Raw genomic sequence first — 17,881 nt, forward strand, 5'->3', positions numbered from 1 at the left:
GTATGGGGCCCCGTGAATTCTAATGGCTGCCCTGAGGGCGCTAGGTAAGTAATGCATGAACTGGGCTGCATTTAAACAGGAGCTTCACCCAAACACTGTTTTTTTACAGTAATAAAAGAAAATGTGTTTTTAAGGAACATTCAAAAATGTAATTGTTTCTTTCTCTTACTATTCCCTCCTCTGACTTCCCCTACCATTTCCCACTGTATTTGTAGTAAGATACAGCCAAGCCTCCGATTCTTGTAATGCTTTACAGGTTCATTAACAGACCTGGGGAGAAGGAGAATAATAGTAGGGCGCACATAGGGCAATTGGAATTTTGCCAGGCGAAGAATTCATCAGATTGCTGAAAAATAATATAGAGAAGAGAATGGCAATGGACATATAGAAACTGCTATTTACAAATACTTTTAAAATCAATAATACTTTTTAATGAATGTATATTGCAAAGTTGCTTAGAATTACAATTTCTCCCCATTTTTAGCTATTTGCCCAGTTTCTCATACTAATGTTTAATCAGGGGGGTTGCTTCTACATCTGGTCTCTTTGGTGATGGCTCAGTCTGAAGGAGCTTTGCCCTGACCAAATAAGATGATGGACTTAACCAGAAGAACTACAGATTTGGGTGGGATATTAAAAGGGACTAACGTTTCACTTACCTAAATCTGTTGTCTATAGGAATCAATAGAGCAGCCCTCTGCTTTTATGGACTCGGGAAGTTTCCCTTGAAAAATGACCCAAGAAGACTTCAAAGAAACACTAACTATGATTTATGAGTAACATTTTTTTCTGTTATTGAACTGTATAAAACATTGTGTCTTCCATGAAGGCTGGTTGGGTAAAGGGTATGATGTAGAGAGCGATATTCTGAGACAATTTGCAAATGGTTTTCATTTTTTATTTGTGTTTTTTTATTTTGTGAATTATTTAACTTTTTATTCAGCAGATCCCCGGTTTGCAATTGATCCAGTCTACTTGCTACTGTGCCAAACTACCCTAGTAACCATGCACTGATATGAATATGAATAGGAGAGGGTCTAAATAGAAAGATGAGTAATAAAAAGTAGTGAAAATCGAGTTTTTGGAGCGTCAATCGTACAATTCAAATTGAACCTCAATTTTGTTGTGACATTTTGGTCAGGTTTGCTTTTAAAAAATGAGATTCATTTTTTAGTAAACGATTAAAGTTTTAGTAAATGTGCCCCTTATTATGATGTAGAGAGGGATATTCTGAGACAAGCTGCAATTGGTTTTCATGTTTTATTATTTGTGGTTTTTGAGTTATTTAGCTTTTTATTCAGCAGCTCTTCAGTTTGCAATCTAAGCAATCTGGTTCCCCTAGCAACCATGCACTGATTTGAAGAAGAGACTGGAATATGAACAGGAGAGGCCTAAATAGAACGATGAGAAATAAAAAGTAGCAATAACAATACATGTGTAGCCTTACAGAGCATTTGTTTTTAGATGGGGTCAGTGAGCCCCAACTTAAAGCTGGAAAGAGTCAGAAGAAAAAGAAGGCAAATAATCAGAAAAATTATAAAAAAGGAAAAGTGAAGGCCAATTTAAATGTTGCTTAGAATTAACCATTTTGTAACATTCAGAGCTTTCCGGATAATGGGTTTCCGGATAATGGACCCCGTATTTGTACTATATACCCCTAGTATATTACACCATCCTCCGGTTTCTGTGCTGGGACTCCCTCTGAATAGGGGTTCAATGCATAACTCATACTCAACTGTCAGCTGGGAAGATGGAATATTTATCAACATATGTTATAGACATGGACATTTAGGGGCCAATTTACGGTTACTCAAACAAGCTTAAATTGCCCCCGTCGTCCACCCACGTTTTTTTCAACCTACTTACTATGTAACTATGTATTGTCATTGTGTAGGTCTCTAAGTAATGTTGAAAATGTCACCTAAGCTGCCCCCCTTGGTGACACCACAGAGTTGGCAGTGGTGTAACTAGATATTACTGGGCCCCATGGCAAATTATGTTTCAGGCCCCCAAAATGTCTACGGGTTGACCTGTTTTACCAATATTTATTGAAATGATATATGAATTAGGCCCTCATGGGGCCACTATACCTCTTGGGACCCCCTTCAGCTGCAGGATCTGCTTCCTCTTTAATTACACCCCTTGAGTTGAGTTGAGTTAGTGTTGGGCTGGGTCTGGGTAGAGGAGAGAGTGGGGTAGAGTCTACCTGACCTGATATCTTTACATTTTATGGTTTTTGAGAGAGAAACAAGGCCAAGCCAAATGGAAGAAACATGAATAAGTATACATTATGGAAATAAAGTTCATTTTCACTATAAGGAGAAACATAGAGATAGTTGTTTGGTGGCTGAGAGAATGATATATATTTGTAGCACCTTAGCTATGCCTCTCACTCAGAATCTTTTCATTCTCTTCACCCTCTGTACCATAATGTCAGGAGAACGTTGTGGCACTCCCATTAGTGGCAACTCCTTGTCCAAGATGGTGGCACCCATGGTCTCTGCGTGGTTTCTGGCGCCAGCATGCTGACATCAGCTTGACGTCGTGACACCGCGTTTTGGCTCCAAACTTGAAATATAAGGACACTGAAGATGCCCGTTCAATGGTGATTATAGGTTCCATTTGCTGGTGTTCCTGGGTATTCTATATTGTGATCCTGATTGTTTCCTGGACTTTGACCTCTGCTTTGACCCTGATGACAATCCTGTTCTGCCTGCCTTTTGAACTTGTGCCCGGACTTGACTACACTTTCTCCTGATCTCTTTCTGGTTACCACAAACTTGGACTTTAACCTGAGGCTTCCTCCTTGGTCCAGACTTCCCCACTAGGAGCCGACAGGCCCTTGACAACATCTTTATATTTTATGGTTTTTGAGAGAGAAACAAGGGCAAGCCAAATGGAAGAAACATGAATACGTATATATTATGGAAATAAAGTTCCTTTTCATTGTAAGAAGATACAGAGAGATAGTTGTTTGGTGGCTGAGAGAATGATATATATTTGTAGCACCTTAGTTATTCCTCTCGCTCAGAATCTTTTCATTCTTTTCACCCTCTGTACCATAAAGAGCAAGCCCTGGGGTACAAGTAAATTATCCACAATCTCCTGAGAACACAAGAAACTCACTCTTCTCCCTAAGAAATTGTGAAGGGCTTTTTGCCTTTACTTGTCAACATCCCTCTATTAACAGCAGTGATGTGATGCTTCTTGGCAGACACAGTAGAGGGCAGGTTTGGAGCCAAAAGGTTGAATATTAAGATTTTCCTTCTTTAATTTCTCAGTGGAGGTCCCTATGACAGCTGTTTGTGTTGTGCCGTGACTTGGGGCAGAAATCACAACTCCAGCGGTTGGATTTTAACCTCATAATAAGCCATTGCTGAGCTTAATGGGGAAAGCTTAAATAATATCTTTGGGCAAGGGAAGTTGATTCCCTCCCTCCCTTTATCACAAAGTCCTTGCGTAGCAAGAATTTAATGACTCTCTAGCTGCTGGGGATTATAAGGCAATACATTTGAGGTTCACAAAGGGTTGGAAAAAGGGGCGAGAAAGATAATGGTTAGAGCTGAGCTGTGCAGTTTCCAGGCTTCCCGCAAGCTGTAAATTACATTAAACACATGCACGGCACAGAATTGGAACCGCTTTTATATGTAGGCTTATCCAGAAGCCGTCATCCTGTTACTAAGCATTTCAGACCAACTAAATCCCATTTGGAAAGGTTTAATATTGTCTCAGGTGCTCATAGTCATTCTGATGCACCTTGTAGTTCTTCATCTGCTGCCTTAAAGCAGTGGTTCAACTTTGAGTTAGCTTTTAGTATCTTACAGAATGTTCTATTCCTAGTAACTTTGCTATTGGTTCTCATTATTTATTTTTTTTCAAATGGGGGTCACTGACCCCAGCAGCCAAACTACTATTGCACTGTGCTTCTACAATTTTATTTTTATTTTTTCTATATATATTCCCATCTCTCTGTCCAACCACTGCCTGGTAACTAGGGTAAAGAAGACCCTAACAACCAGATAGCCACTAAAATACCTAATGGAATGCTGCTGAACAAAAAGCTAAATAACTGAAATAAGTTTTATTTAAAGGTGAACTACCCCTTTAAGGTAGTCCTGAGGATTCTGTGATGGTTCAGGTGAGGATTTTGGTTTTTTATCCACAGAACAATATTATATGGGGGCACTGGTAAAAATTAGATAATATCTACCAATATTATATGCCAACTATCCAACTGCTTCTCAAGTCTACCATAAGTCTACCAGCCCCACAGTTTGGGAACCACTGACCTCCATTCAATATAGGTAAGACTAATATCTATCTGATTCTCTTCTCTAGCCTGGGATGGCCCTACAACTGGGCATTGGCAGGTGAAACCCATCTACCCACTATGGGTCACCTCCAATCATTATCAGGACTTGAGTATTGGTGAGGATTATCCATCTCTTGGCTTCTCTTTGGCCTTGATTTTTTCATTCTAGTGTGCTGATTTCCAAGTTCTTTTACAAACTCTGTCCTCAGGTGATCTTGTTTGTCCTAGATTTTGGGTGAAACACTCTATTCTGTGCCTTTTGAAATGAAATTATTATCTATGTAGGGAGAGCTTCACATGGGAAAATCATTCACTAAGACTTTTTCTACAGAAAAAGGCAATAGATTATAGGAAAGTTCATTTCTAATTAGTATTTTATGGCCCACAATTATATTTTCACGCTGTAAATCACATTTATTTCACAGCATGGAAGAGGCCTCCTTAGTTGTACGAGGGGATGGCATAAAATTAATATTGGGTTTGCAAGCTCAATCAATAAAACTCATTTCGTTTCTTCAAGGTTTCCTCTTAAAAGAAACAGAATATATTGGCAGAAAGAAAAAAAAAAGACCAAGACTTGTCTCAAAATGAGCCACTGTTTGTTTCTCTGGGTTATAAGAATATCCTTACGTTTATCTCTAGACCTTTTATAAAGATACTGCCAAATAAAACTGGTGATGGCTACTTGCTAGGTGTTCTTGCAAGTTACATCCTGCTTAGTCAAAGTATAAGACTGTTCTTCTATACAGGTATGGGACCTGTTAACCAGAATGCTCGGGACCTGGGGTTTTCCCAATAAGGGAGCTTTTTGTAATTTGGATCTTCATACCTTGGGGTATGTTTATCAAAGAGTGAAGTTAATAGTGAAGTTCCGCCACTAGAGTGAAATTCCCGCCACTCTCCATTCATTTCTATGGGATTTTTATAGGCGTATTTATCAAAGGGTGAACTTTCACTTTCACCCATTGATAAATACGCCTTTCAAAATCCCATAGAAATGAATTGAGAGCTGCGGAATTTCACTCAAGTGGCGGAACTTCACTCTTTGATAAATTTACCCCCTTTTCTAAAAAAAATCATGAAAACATTAAATAAACCCAATAGGCCTCCAATATGGATTAATTATATCTTAGTAGGAATCAATTACAAGGTACTGTTTTATTATTACAGAGAAAAAGGAAATCATTTTTGAAAATCGAGGCGGCATTCCCATAATTCAGAGCTTTCTGGATAACGGATCATTTAACTGTATTGGTTGGGATGCTTCCTAGAAAAATGGGAATACCACCATCATGGTTTGAAACTAAATGCAAGGCATGGTATAAAGTGCAAAGTGTTTTTTGGACTCACAAAGGAGCAGGTATTTGTGCTCCTAAAGAGAATGCAGAAGCCTGGCACCACCCTAGGCAGTGCTGTATTTATTAATGGCAAATAGGGAGAAGCACATAGAGGCATCACAACTAATCCCTTAAGACTTAAGCTGGCCATAGACGCAAAGATACAAACGTTTGAATCTTCGAACGATCCGACTTCCCCATCTCCCCCGACCTGCCAATAACCTTCAGTTTAAATAAAGTAGTAAAAAAACATATGAGTTGATGTTCTGCCCCAAACAGCATTAGAGAGTCTGGCCTTGCAATGCCTTGCACTGTTTTGTTTTGTCAGACCACCTTCAACCGCGACTTGTTTATCCCTATTATGTTCCCATGCCTTGTTACAGATAATTATTGTTTTTAGGGCCACTGTGATTCACTGATGCACCAATTAAATGAAATGTATTACTTAATAAGGGTTTTTAGCTTAAAGGAGAAGTAAAGTCTAAAATAGAATAAGGCTAGAAATGCTGTAATTTATATACTAAACATAAGCATGAACTTACTGCACCACAAAGCCTAATCAAACAAATGATTTATACTTTCAAAGTTGGCCGCAGGGGGCTGACATCTTGTAACTTTGTTATACATCTTTGCCTGACCCTGACCCTGCACATGCTCAGTGTGGTCTGGGCTGCTTAGGGATCGTCATAAACAAAGCTGCTTGAGTTCTGCATGGCTGGGAAGTAAGGCGAGGGCTCCCCCTGCTGTTCATAAGTATGATTGTTTCCCTGCAGAGCAGTTAGGGACCGTCTGACAATTCCTATCCACAGCAGTAAATGAAGGGAGAATTTCACTGCATACAGTCAGGTTTGTTATAAAAGCGGTACACATTTTTTAATTAAAGTATATTGGAGATAGGTTTCTTTTTTATTAAAGAAAGTAAAAATTGGATTTTAGTTTTTTGCCTTTCCTTGTCCTTTAACATAAATGGCTGCTACCTATAAACAATACTGCCATTTGCTAATAGAAATAAAACTCTTGGCTTTAGCTGAGCATGAAACACTCATTTGGACCTCTTGAACCCATTAATACAGAATACCAGGTCTTACCTAAGGAACTCGTCTGGGTTGGGCAATGTTGACGCTAAAGTATGGTTGGCTATCTTACCTTATTATACCTTATTTTGCACAGAAATTTATTTTACCTTTCAGGTCAAATATTTCTTGCAGTTGTGGGGGGTGGCTATGGAATCCAATGTCACCCCAGCATATGCCATCTCTTTTATGAGTTGCTTTGAGAAGGGGCCATCTATCGGAATGTATTCTTCACAAACACTGTCTGGGGGAGATACATTGATGACGTCTTCTTCTGATGGCGGGGGTGAAATGGATTCCTTGACCATCTTCCGTGATGCTATTAATGTATCCCATAGGGATATTAAGTTAATTAGGACTGCAGATCTCTACAAAATTGCTTTTTTTATATAAAGGTCACACATATTGCTCGAATTTTGACTAAACCGGCGGACCAAAACCAATTCCTTGCCTATGATTGTTTCCACCCCTGAGCGTTAAGCGATCTATGCTGATTAGTAAATTTACAAGAGTTTGTTGGATCACAAATGACCCCACTCTTTCATCTAGTGGCTTGAATAGATATAATCTGAATTAGTTGAAAGAGGATATCCTTTGGAAATTTTACAAAATAACATCCAGCAGTTTAGGAGGAGAACAGATGGAGTGGAGTCACTTTTGTTGATCAATGTCATCCCTAAAGTGAAACTGTCTGTAGGATCCTATGTAAATATTGGCATCTGTTGAACGATGCCTACCCAAGTTTTATGGATTTCCAACAACCTCCAATGATGTTGATTCAGAAGGTCAACATAGTTGGAGGCAAGTTAATACATGCTAAGGTATGTCCCCTACTTAAAAAACATACATGCCTGGGACCACCCAGAGAGGTGATGTTTTGCTGTAAAGGTTGAGGCCAATGTAAGTTTGTTCTAACTGGCAATACATTCAATCATCTGACCACATGTAGGACTTTAAAAATTAGGGGATACAATACATGTGAGAGGACAACCTCTCCCTGCATAGATCAACTGTAAATACTCAGAATCACATCTTTCTGGTATCGAGACAATGTCTTGAGGGGGGCCATGCATCTAATGATATAAGATTTCAGGTAAACAAATGTATTCCCCTACCACAGAAGTGTGGAGATTGAGTATTAGTCCTTAAAAAAGCTGAAGTTCGGTGGATAAATAGATTGAACTCATTGAGCTCATAGGGCTTAACAGGGACTTTGATCTTCTTCTGTTTTCGTAAAGATATATGATGTTTTTATAGAGGTAATATGGTATATTTATACTCTATATTTATATGCTGCAGTAGACATGTGCATAGATGAAATTATATGTTTATCAATGATTCTATGGTCTGTATATAACTTGTATGGTGAAATTTTACCACTACATATACCCTGATCCACCAGATGTGGGTTGCAAGGGTTGCGTAGAAGACTGGAAATAAGGGCTTCCTTGTTCCTATGGTGATGAGCTGTACTCTTTCCTCTCTACATAACCGAAATACAATTTTGCCTAATGAAAGAAAATGTCATTCTAGGCAACTTTCCAGTGTACCTTTCTGAACAATTTTCAGTGGTTTTAAAGTTATTTGCAAAAATTTTCATTGAAAGCAGTGTGTGTCTGTCCCTTGCTATTCCCTTCACTGCTGGTCTTGACTACCTGCACCGATGAACCAATGTAACGGGAGTGCGATAACCTCCAACCAAGGCTCTGTTTCCCACAATGCCTTTTACATGCTTGTGATTCTCCCACTTCATTAATTACAGAACATACAAGCCATTGTGGAAAATGGATTTGCCTGGAGAGAGATGACTATAACCACATTTTATTTTCAATGGCGCTTGGGACAGAAAGATTCATTTACAATAACTACAATGACTTTAAAAGTGTTGAAAACATGTAATTATTGTACAAGCAGTATATGGACTCTTCCTTTTCCTACCTATCAGAGTACCAGAGGACAGTGCCTGGGTGGTGGGGGACAAGAGCCTGGACAAGGGGTAGGTAACAGAAGAGGTACATACCTAGCCTCTACTGTCAGGGCCAGGCAGTGCCTACCAAGCCCCCCTATGTGCGTTCGCGCTGAGGGGGGAGTGACAGAATGAGGGAAGATTGCTAGAGGGCAGAGAAGGGGGCGAGAGCAGCAGGGGAGTGAGAAACCTGGACTAGGGTTAGGCAGAAAACTTTTGAAAAGGTACCTGCCCAGCGTCCCCACATCTTTGCACCCTAGGCAGGTGCCTTTTCTGCCTACCTCTAGTTCTGACCCTGCCTACTGTTATGCCCTAGGCATGTGCTTCTTCTGCCTACCCCTACACCTGCGGTCCCAGCCTAGGACCATCAAACCATCCTTTCTTCCATTGTATCAAATTGTTGTTAGTTTGGGACGAGGACATCAGGTTCTCTAGGATTACCAGCTAAGCTCAGAATCTTGGATGAGGACAGACCAGAGGAGGCCACCGACTGGCTGGACCACCAGCCTGCCCCACCACATAGCACATGCCAGCAATAAATATATATTGATGACAACCTCTGCAACAAGGTGCATAACTTCGCTCAGGACACAGAAGTCCAGGATTGCTACTCAGTGCCATAGGAAGCACACACCTGCTAGGACCTGTTGGTGCCTTTACTTGTGGAGGAACGGCACTCTGGTCTAGCAGAAGTCACTGGGACCCACATTGGCACTACCTGGGCTGGTTGCACCTGAAAAGTATAAGTATATTACCCCATATTTATTCCCTGTTTGTAAACTGCTCATGGAACCTTCCCTTGAAGTAGGCCCTTATTCCACTGAACTGCGGCTACCCAATAGTGCCTACAACTTATAGATATAGGCTTTTTGGGGGGAAAGCCAGGCACTGACCAAGTTCAACAATAATGGAGGACTTTGAATATTTGGTGCTAAAAGGAAGAAGAAAATGGATTTTCACATTGTGGAGACTCAATCTGTATGTAGGATGGCTTTATGTATCAAAATACCTTAAAATGTCCATGGGCTGTATATCCTAAAATCTATACCTATAGGTCTCCTCCCTAAATGATTTTAGGATGTACAGCTTCTGAAAGCAGCCCATGGACATTTTAAGGAGGACATAATTTTTGCATCTGAGGCATACACACACACAGCCACACCCCATTTCCCATTACAATGTTTTCCATGTCATGTGCATTATGTGCGCCAGATGCATCAATAAAGTGTAAGGATTCAGCGTGCATGAACGCGCGCGTCAAGACGGGCACCAATGTGGACACGTGCGTCATCACGCACCGTGCACCAAAACGGACGTGGGTGTCTAAACGTCGACTAACGTGAACGTGCGCGGCGTCATGCCGCAGGACGTTTGGCGCCAAAATGCCCTCCTTAAAAACGCTCAGGGAAAGGTTCTGTACTTGGTGATAGACTTTGCTCCTGTATACTTGTGTCCTGATTATTAGTTTCCGGGTTGACTTCTGCTTAGAATCTCTGACTACGCTTGATCTCCGCCTGCATCTGACCCCAGCCTGTTTACCCGATTACACTTGATCTCCGCCTGCACTGACCTCTGCCTGCCCATTCTCTTCTGCCTAATCTCTACTACAACTACTCCACGTGAACAGTTTGTGACTCTCCAGTTTGGCCACGACTCCTCACATCTTGGCTCTAGACAGGTGAAGCCTGACATAAAGCCAGCTCTTTCTGTAGCTTCATTTTACATCAAGTCAACGGTCTCCAATAAAGCAGCAGGAGTTATTTGTAAAAGCTGCACTGGGCCGTGTGTATTAAAACATAAGAGAAGAACATCTTGACTTGGACACAGCAGTACATCATGGAGTAAATTAAGATCCTTGCTATTTGGAGAACATTATTTCGGGCATAAAATTAGACTGAAAGTATCTCAAGCAAGGTAATGTCCCACAGAGCATTTCACTGTATACTTTCTAGCAACCTGTTAGGATATTGTTGTTCTTTATGCCCCTCGATGCATGATTACCTTTTATTATGAAATTACTTGCTGGTAATCTTTTGTAAATTGCAGTTGAGGGAAAAAAAAAATGTTTGAAAGCCTATATGATTTATGGTGGCCCCAAGACAGGTCGCCAGCAGAATCTGAGACAGCCGTAATATACATTAGGTAGAATTATTGAACAAAGTTGCAAAATGCATAGCAGAGAATTGCCTATAAAATGTCAGAGTGCTGATTATCCCGGCATTGATGTATGCAAGAAACATTCTCTAATAGATCCGTGTTCTAAACACCCCTAAGTAGACTACACACTATAAAATACATTGATTGATGGGCCACATACCGTACAAGCACATTAAAAATCCTCTTGAGTATTGCAACCTCGCTGACATAATATATTGCCCAGAATGGGTCAGCAGGTTTCATGGCTCGTTGTGAAACTCAGTGCTACGACCCAGGCCTGAATATCATAAATGGATGTGAAACGCTAATCAGGCAAAATGTGGATTATCACAATGAAAGGGCTTTCCTTGCCCATGGTGGCTCTTTATTCTCAGATCTTAATTCAAGTCTTTGCAGTACTGTTTTGCCTGTCTCTGACCTTGAAACTTTTCTGTCTGTCTACCCTTGTCCATACTACTTTATTTAGATTATTCTCTGCCTTGTGTAGGATCAATATTAATCCTGCAGCAGAAAGTTCCAGGGCTCTATAAAGACATCCATGAAGAATGGTATTGGCAGGGCTCTCCTTCTACACTTTGGCTGATTCTGAGAGAAGCGGATCCCCTTTGTGCCCCATCTTGTTGATCTAAATAAGATCCACTTGCGTGCAGCCATGTGACAATGGGGAAAAACGCCAGATCAGATTCGCTGCAGCTGGAGCAGTTCGCACCTGTAACTAACCAAGATGGCACTGGCTCCAAGCAATTCTCATAGTGGTCCTTTCCATCTCCTCCACTGACACCGGAACCAACAGTGCAGACAGCTACCGCAATGGTGGCAGCCAACCTTAGTGCTAAACTGGAGAAGCTGAGAGTGGACCTTTCTCTCATTAAGCAAGATATACAGAACATATGCAAGAGCATGGGAGACTGGAGGACCACACAGCCCAAGCTCCTGGGGATCTCACACAACTTAAGCAGCTTTTGCAAATGACCACTGATAATATTGACGACTTAGAAAACAGGCAGAGGTGCTCCAATGTGAGGATTGTGAGGCTTCCTGAAAGGGCAGAGGGCCCAAATCCGGAGCTGTTCACAGAGAAGTGGCTCAAAGACATGCTGGGGCCTGAACACATTTAAGCCCATAGAGTTCTTACACAGCCTCTTCCCCCAGGGGACCTGCCCAGAGCCTTTCTCACTAAGTTATTGAATTACAGGGACAGGGATGCTGCACTAAGAGCTGCCTGGAAAAAAAGAAGAGCTACTCTATGAAGGTGCCAAAATATCACTCTATCAAGACTACTCCACTGCAGTTCAGTGGAAGAGAGTCTTTTACACTGGATTCAAGTGCAGACTATGGGATCTAAAGATCGAATACTCCATGCTATTCCCAGCCAAGCTCAGAATTCTGGATGGGGACAGCCCAGAGGAGGCCACCAACTGTCTGGACCGCGGGCCTGCCCCACCGTGTAGCCCACACTGGCAGTAAATATATGACGATGACAACCTCTGCAACAAGGTGCTCAGGACACAGAGGTCCAGGATTGCTACTCATGCCAAATGAAGCTCACACCTGCTAGGATCTGTTGATTCCTTTACTTGCGGTGAAAAGGCACTCTGGTATAGCAGAAGAAACTGGGACCCACATTGGCACTACCTCGACTGGATGCACTTGGAAAGTAAATGACCCCATATTTGTTCTCTCTTTGTAATCTGCTACTGGAACTTCCCTTGAAGTAGGCCCTTATTCCACAAAACTGTGGCTACTCAGTATTGCCTACAACTTATAGATATAGGCCTTTTGTGGGGACAACCAGGCACTGGTCTTCGTTTGCAACACTATTGTGAGGAACACTTACTTGTTTGGTTCAGAACTCTAAATAAGAAATAGTTGTGCTTTGATTCAGTCACCTCACCAGAGGGAGACCAATATCATGTTCTGGGATAATGTATCTTCAATTGGGGGAGGATACCGGGACGGGGGAAGTTGTTGGGGACCTTTTTTTTTCTATTTTTGCTTGTCTTTCTTTATAATTTCTTTTGTTTGGTTTCAAGAACCTTTCCTGGAAAAAGTTAAAAAATGTCAAGCCATTAATAGACCACCTGGTGTCCCCATACACGCCAATGGCTGCACAAACCCCCAGATTGGCTGACAGGTATGTGAGTGTTCACCACTGATTGGCTCCAAATCTTTAAAGTTATATTAATATATACAGTAGAGTATAATGGATAAAGGCAGTTTTAAATTGTTGTCATCAAGTGTAAGAGGTTTGAATTATAAAATCAAAAGGTTGGCGATCTTAGAAACCCTCAGAAAGTCAGGTGCTGACCTCATGCTCCTCCAGGAAACCCATTTAGTGAGCCTTGAAACATCACTGTGAATCAACAGTAGTTCATGCTGAATATTCAACCTATTCTATACTTGTTCAGAAATCACCGGCCATCCAGTTGCTTAAACCAACCTTTGACAAGGCGAGTAGATACCAAATTCTCAAAGTCCTTATTGAAGGGGACACATTACCTGATTAGTAACCTTTACCTTCCACCTCCTGCTGCTACGTAAAGTATGTCTCTCTTTAATGAAATTGTTCAAAACTCATGTAAATTGTTCTAAATTGGTAAAAGGCCTGGAACCCAACACCTGCACCTCCAGCCCCCGTGAGTTATATATATTTGCTCCTGACTACAGGTATTTTCAAAATGTTTCATTTGTGGATCTTCCATTTTGATGTGCCCAAAGACATTCCTTGCTCAAGCTTTTCTCGTGGGATAGTGGTTGGTAAGACACGGGGTCATAAAAGGTGCAATTTAAACCATAGTTACCATATAATCAGTATACAGCATGTTATTGGTTGTTATGGATTGTGCTACTTCTGGCTTTGCCATATAGTTATTTATAAGGAGAAACCGAGCCATCAAAATGCATATATATAATCAACGCACAAAATGCCTAAGTGTGATTAAAGCATACATATACTATATGTTCTTGCCTGTATAAATGGTGTTCATTAGGTGATTCATTTGTTCAAGTCTATCACTTTATTATTCTAATTTTACACCATGAATCAAAGAATGTGTTTGATCTGTAAATTGAACTGTACAGAGAGAAAATCCAGTGTTAATAAGTCAGACATATAATATTATAGGCTACAACATGGGACATGGAGGGTGTGAATTAGCATCTGTGATGATAAAAAGGTTTGCTCTTTTTTTTAGGTTATTAATACAATTTATTCGAACATTTTTAAATAAGGATACAATGTTGTATCAGACCCATTTTAGGGGTCATTCATTTACGATCTCCAAGACATGTGCAATGCAATGCACATTGCCTTCTTCTGTTCCCGACCTTTGGCTGCCTCAGCTAATGAAACACTACCTGTTTCTGGCAGTGCTCTTGTCACGGTCAGCACCCTAAATCCAGAACCGTTGCCAAGCACCCTGGTCTCGGCTTGTGCTTCTGCCTGTAGCAGCCGCCTTTGGCCTCGGGAGGAGCCCTCGGCTACTCAGATGCCGCCAGGTCTTATAAAGAGAGGTGCAAGGAAAGGGATTCTGGACAAGCAGAGGGGCACAACCGGAAAGCAAAGTCTTTGGGCAGAAGGTTGTGGTACAAGGCGTAAGACAGATTCGTAGTCAGATCAGGCCGGGTCAGGGCAGGCAGAGTACAAACAAAGTCAGGCAGGCAAGGGTCAAAACAGGAAGTCAATCAGAGGGATGAGGCAGAATCGGGGTCGGATATCAGGCAGGGGTCAGGATACAGAATGTAGAATCGTCAAAAGCCAGGCAGGAGTCACAACAGGAAAGCAGGATCAGAATAACAAACTTGCACAAAGCTCAGAAAGAACCAGGAAACAAATCCTATAATGGGCAAGGTCCCACAAGAAGAAGTATTCACGCCAGCGCGCCTGCGCCTTTAAATTGTGAAGAGGCGTGCAGCGCATGCCCTAAGGAGCCGGCGCTGAAATAGCAGAACTGTGCGGCCTAGCAACCCGGCGGGCATCCCTACCATCCCCCCACTAGACCACCAGGTAAGATTGTTACAGCTCTATTTACAATGGATAAGCAGGGGAGCCACATAGGCTTGTAGGCTTTTGCACCCTTAGTACTCATGGACTTTAGTTTTAGTTAGGGACCTACTGAATCCAGGAAAATGTGCAGCATTTGAACAAATGCCAGCAATTATTCCAGGCTTTAAATATTTAGCTATTGGCAAAACCAAATATGGACCCTTAGTCATGTGAATTTAAAGTAATTAAGAGCAAAAAGCTGCCACTTTTTTTGGGAACTGGAGCTATTTTCCCTGTTTTTTGGAGAGATGGGGATGGAAGTTCTCTTGAAGTGGATCTAAGAGGTGCATGAGGGTGCGACTGATCCAGTCTTGACATTTTTAAAAGTGAATTCCTGCCTGTGCCAAACAGTAATTTGGTATAACACCTCCAAAGCCAAGAGTTGATGTCTCTGCCATCGCTCGCAAGTTATTATGTCTTTCGGCAAATTGCTTCCAAGTCAAACGTGAATTAATTCTAATATTTTGTGATCCATTTGGATCCTTAAAGGGATTCTATCATGATTTTTATGGAATAGTTTTTATTACTAAATCACACTGTGTGCATTGCAAGTAATTACTTTCTACCATTTAAAATTTTATTCTTTAAACAAAAAGTGTATTTTTTTTCAATTGCAATATTGGTGTGTACGCAGTCATCTCAGGCTATTTTGTCTGGTCATGTGTTTTCAGGGCCAGTGCTGCACTATGGAACTACTTTCAGATAAGCTTTTGTTTCTCCTACTCAATGTAACTAAAGGAGTCACATCTTGGGTCAGCCAGACCTGGACTTTTACTATTGCGTGCTATTCCCATATCCACCACTAGGTAGATGCGAGCATTTTTAGCAGATGTTATCTGCTAATACAATTTTTATTGTATTTTAAGGATACAATATCATAAAAATACAATAAAATACAATAAAATACAATAGAAATCAGAGCATCAGAGGGTTTGCCTGGTTGCATTCAACTTAATTCAATTAATAGTGCTTCTCCAGCAGAATACTGCATTGAAATCCAAGAGCAAAAAGATTTTTTTATATTTAAGTTTGAAATCTGACATGAAGCTAAAAGTGTTCTTAGTTTCCCAGATGCTCACAGTCATGTGACTTTTGCTCTGATAAACTTCAGTCACTCTTTACTGCTGCACTGCAAATTGGAGTGATATCACCCCCTCCTTTTCTTTCCCATCAACAGAACAATGGCAAGGTAACAGATAACATCTGCTAAAAATGCTCCCATCTACCTAGTGGTGGATATGGGAATCGCACTCAATAGTAAAAGTCAAGGTCTGACTAACCCAAGATGTGATGTGTTTTATATCTTTTTTTTTTTTTACTTTAAAGTAACCTTTCAACTGCCGGTTTAACCCTAAAGAGTCATAGTTCAATAATGTTTCGGTGCCTGACGTTTCCCACCTCTCTGAAAGAGCAGCAGTAACAATAATGCTGAAAACCAAAGTTTTCCGTGAAAATGAAAAACGTCTGTTATGAGAAACTCGGGGAAATTTATGTATTACAGGGAGAAAGTAATAACTGACAATTTATCAAACGTGAAGCACAGTGAAAAAACCTTCTGTTTAACTTTGTGTTTAGGAATGCTACATTAAACACATTTTCTTTCCAGCTCAGTCTTCATTTAAGAGATGGCAAATCTGACGTTCTGCAGGGGGAATCACATCTCTGGCAAACAACTGCATCTGGGCATACAAAGCTGCAATTATTTTATAGACTTAGGGCTGGCTTCTTGACATGGATGATTTCCCAAAGTTGCAGATCTCTGCATATCTGTCCAGAGTTATTTTAAGTTTCTTTTCTCGTGGGGAGCTGCCAACGGTAAGAGTCAAATATTCTCACTCCGTCTCTCTTAATAAATCAGCAGAAATATTCACTTGACGCATTTTCTTCAAATCTAATGATGACTTCAGCTGAAAAAGGTTATCATTACTATGAGAAAGAATATAAACGGCACTTACCTTGCCAACTCTCCAGGCAGAGTAACTGTTGTTAGTAATTTTGTATATGCCACTCAATTTTCCCTCTGTCTGGTTAATGTACATATGTAGTTACTTGTTCTGTAGGCACCAATCTCCTTCCCTCTAACTGGAAATGATACATCTGGGTAAGGTAAAGCTGTGTTTACTCATACTGTCTGTATGTGTTACTTAGCATGCCCTCTGTCTGGGCAGGGTACATCTGTGGTTACCCATTATCACTAACCTTGGCCTATGTCTGGGCTGGGTACATCTGTGGTTACCCATTATCACTAACCTTGGCCTATGTCTGGGCTGGGTACATCTGTGGTTACCCATTATCATTAACCTTGGCCTATGTCTGGGCTGGGTACATCTGTGGTTACCCATTATCACTAACCTTGGCCTATGTCTGGGCTGGGTACATCTGTGGTTACCCATTATCACTAACCTTGGCCTATGTCTGGGCTGGGTACATCTGTGGTTACCCATTATCATTAACCTTGGCCTATGTCTGGGCTGGGTACATCTGTGGTTACCCATTATCACTAACCTTGGGCTATGTCTGGGCTGGGTACATCTGTGGTTACCCATTATCACTAACCTTGGCCTATGTCTGGGCTGGGTACATCTGTGGTTACCCATTATCACTAACCTTGGCCTATGTCTGGGCTGGGTACATCTGTGGTTACCCATTATCACTAACCTTGGCCTATGTCTGGGCTGGGTACATCTGTGGTTACCCATTATCACTAACCTTGGCCTATGTCTGGGCTGGGTACATCTGTGGTTACCCATTATCACTAACCTTGGCCTATGTCTGGGCTGGGTACATCTGTAGTTACCCATTATCACTAACCTTGGCCTATGTCTGGGCTGGTTACATCTGTGGTTACCCATTATCACTAACCTTGGCCTATGTCTGGGCTGGTTACATCTGTGGTTACCCATTATCACTAACCTTGGCCTATGTCTGGGCTGGTTACATCTGTGGTTACCCATTATCACTAACCTTGGCCTATGTCTGGGCTGGGTACAC

The sequence above is a fragment of the Xenopus laevis genome, chromosome 6L (genome assembly GCF_017654675.1).
Source record: "Xenopus laevis strain J_2021 chromosome 6L, Xenopus_laevis_v10.1, whole genome shotgun sequence".
NCBI classification, from domain to species: Eukaryota; Metazoa; Chordata; class Amphibia; order Anura; family Pipidae; genus Xenopus; species Xenopus laevis.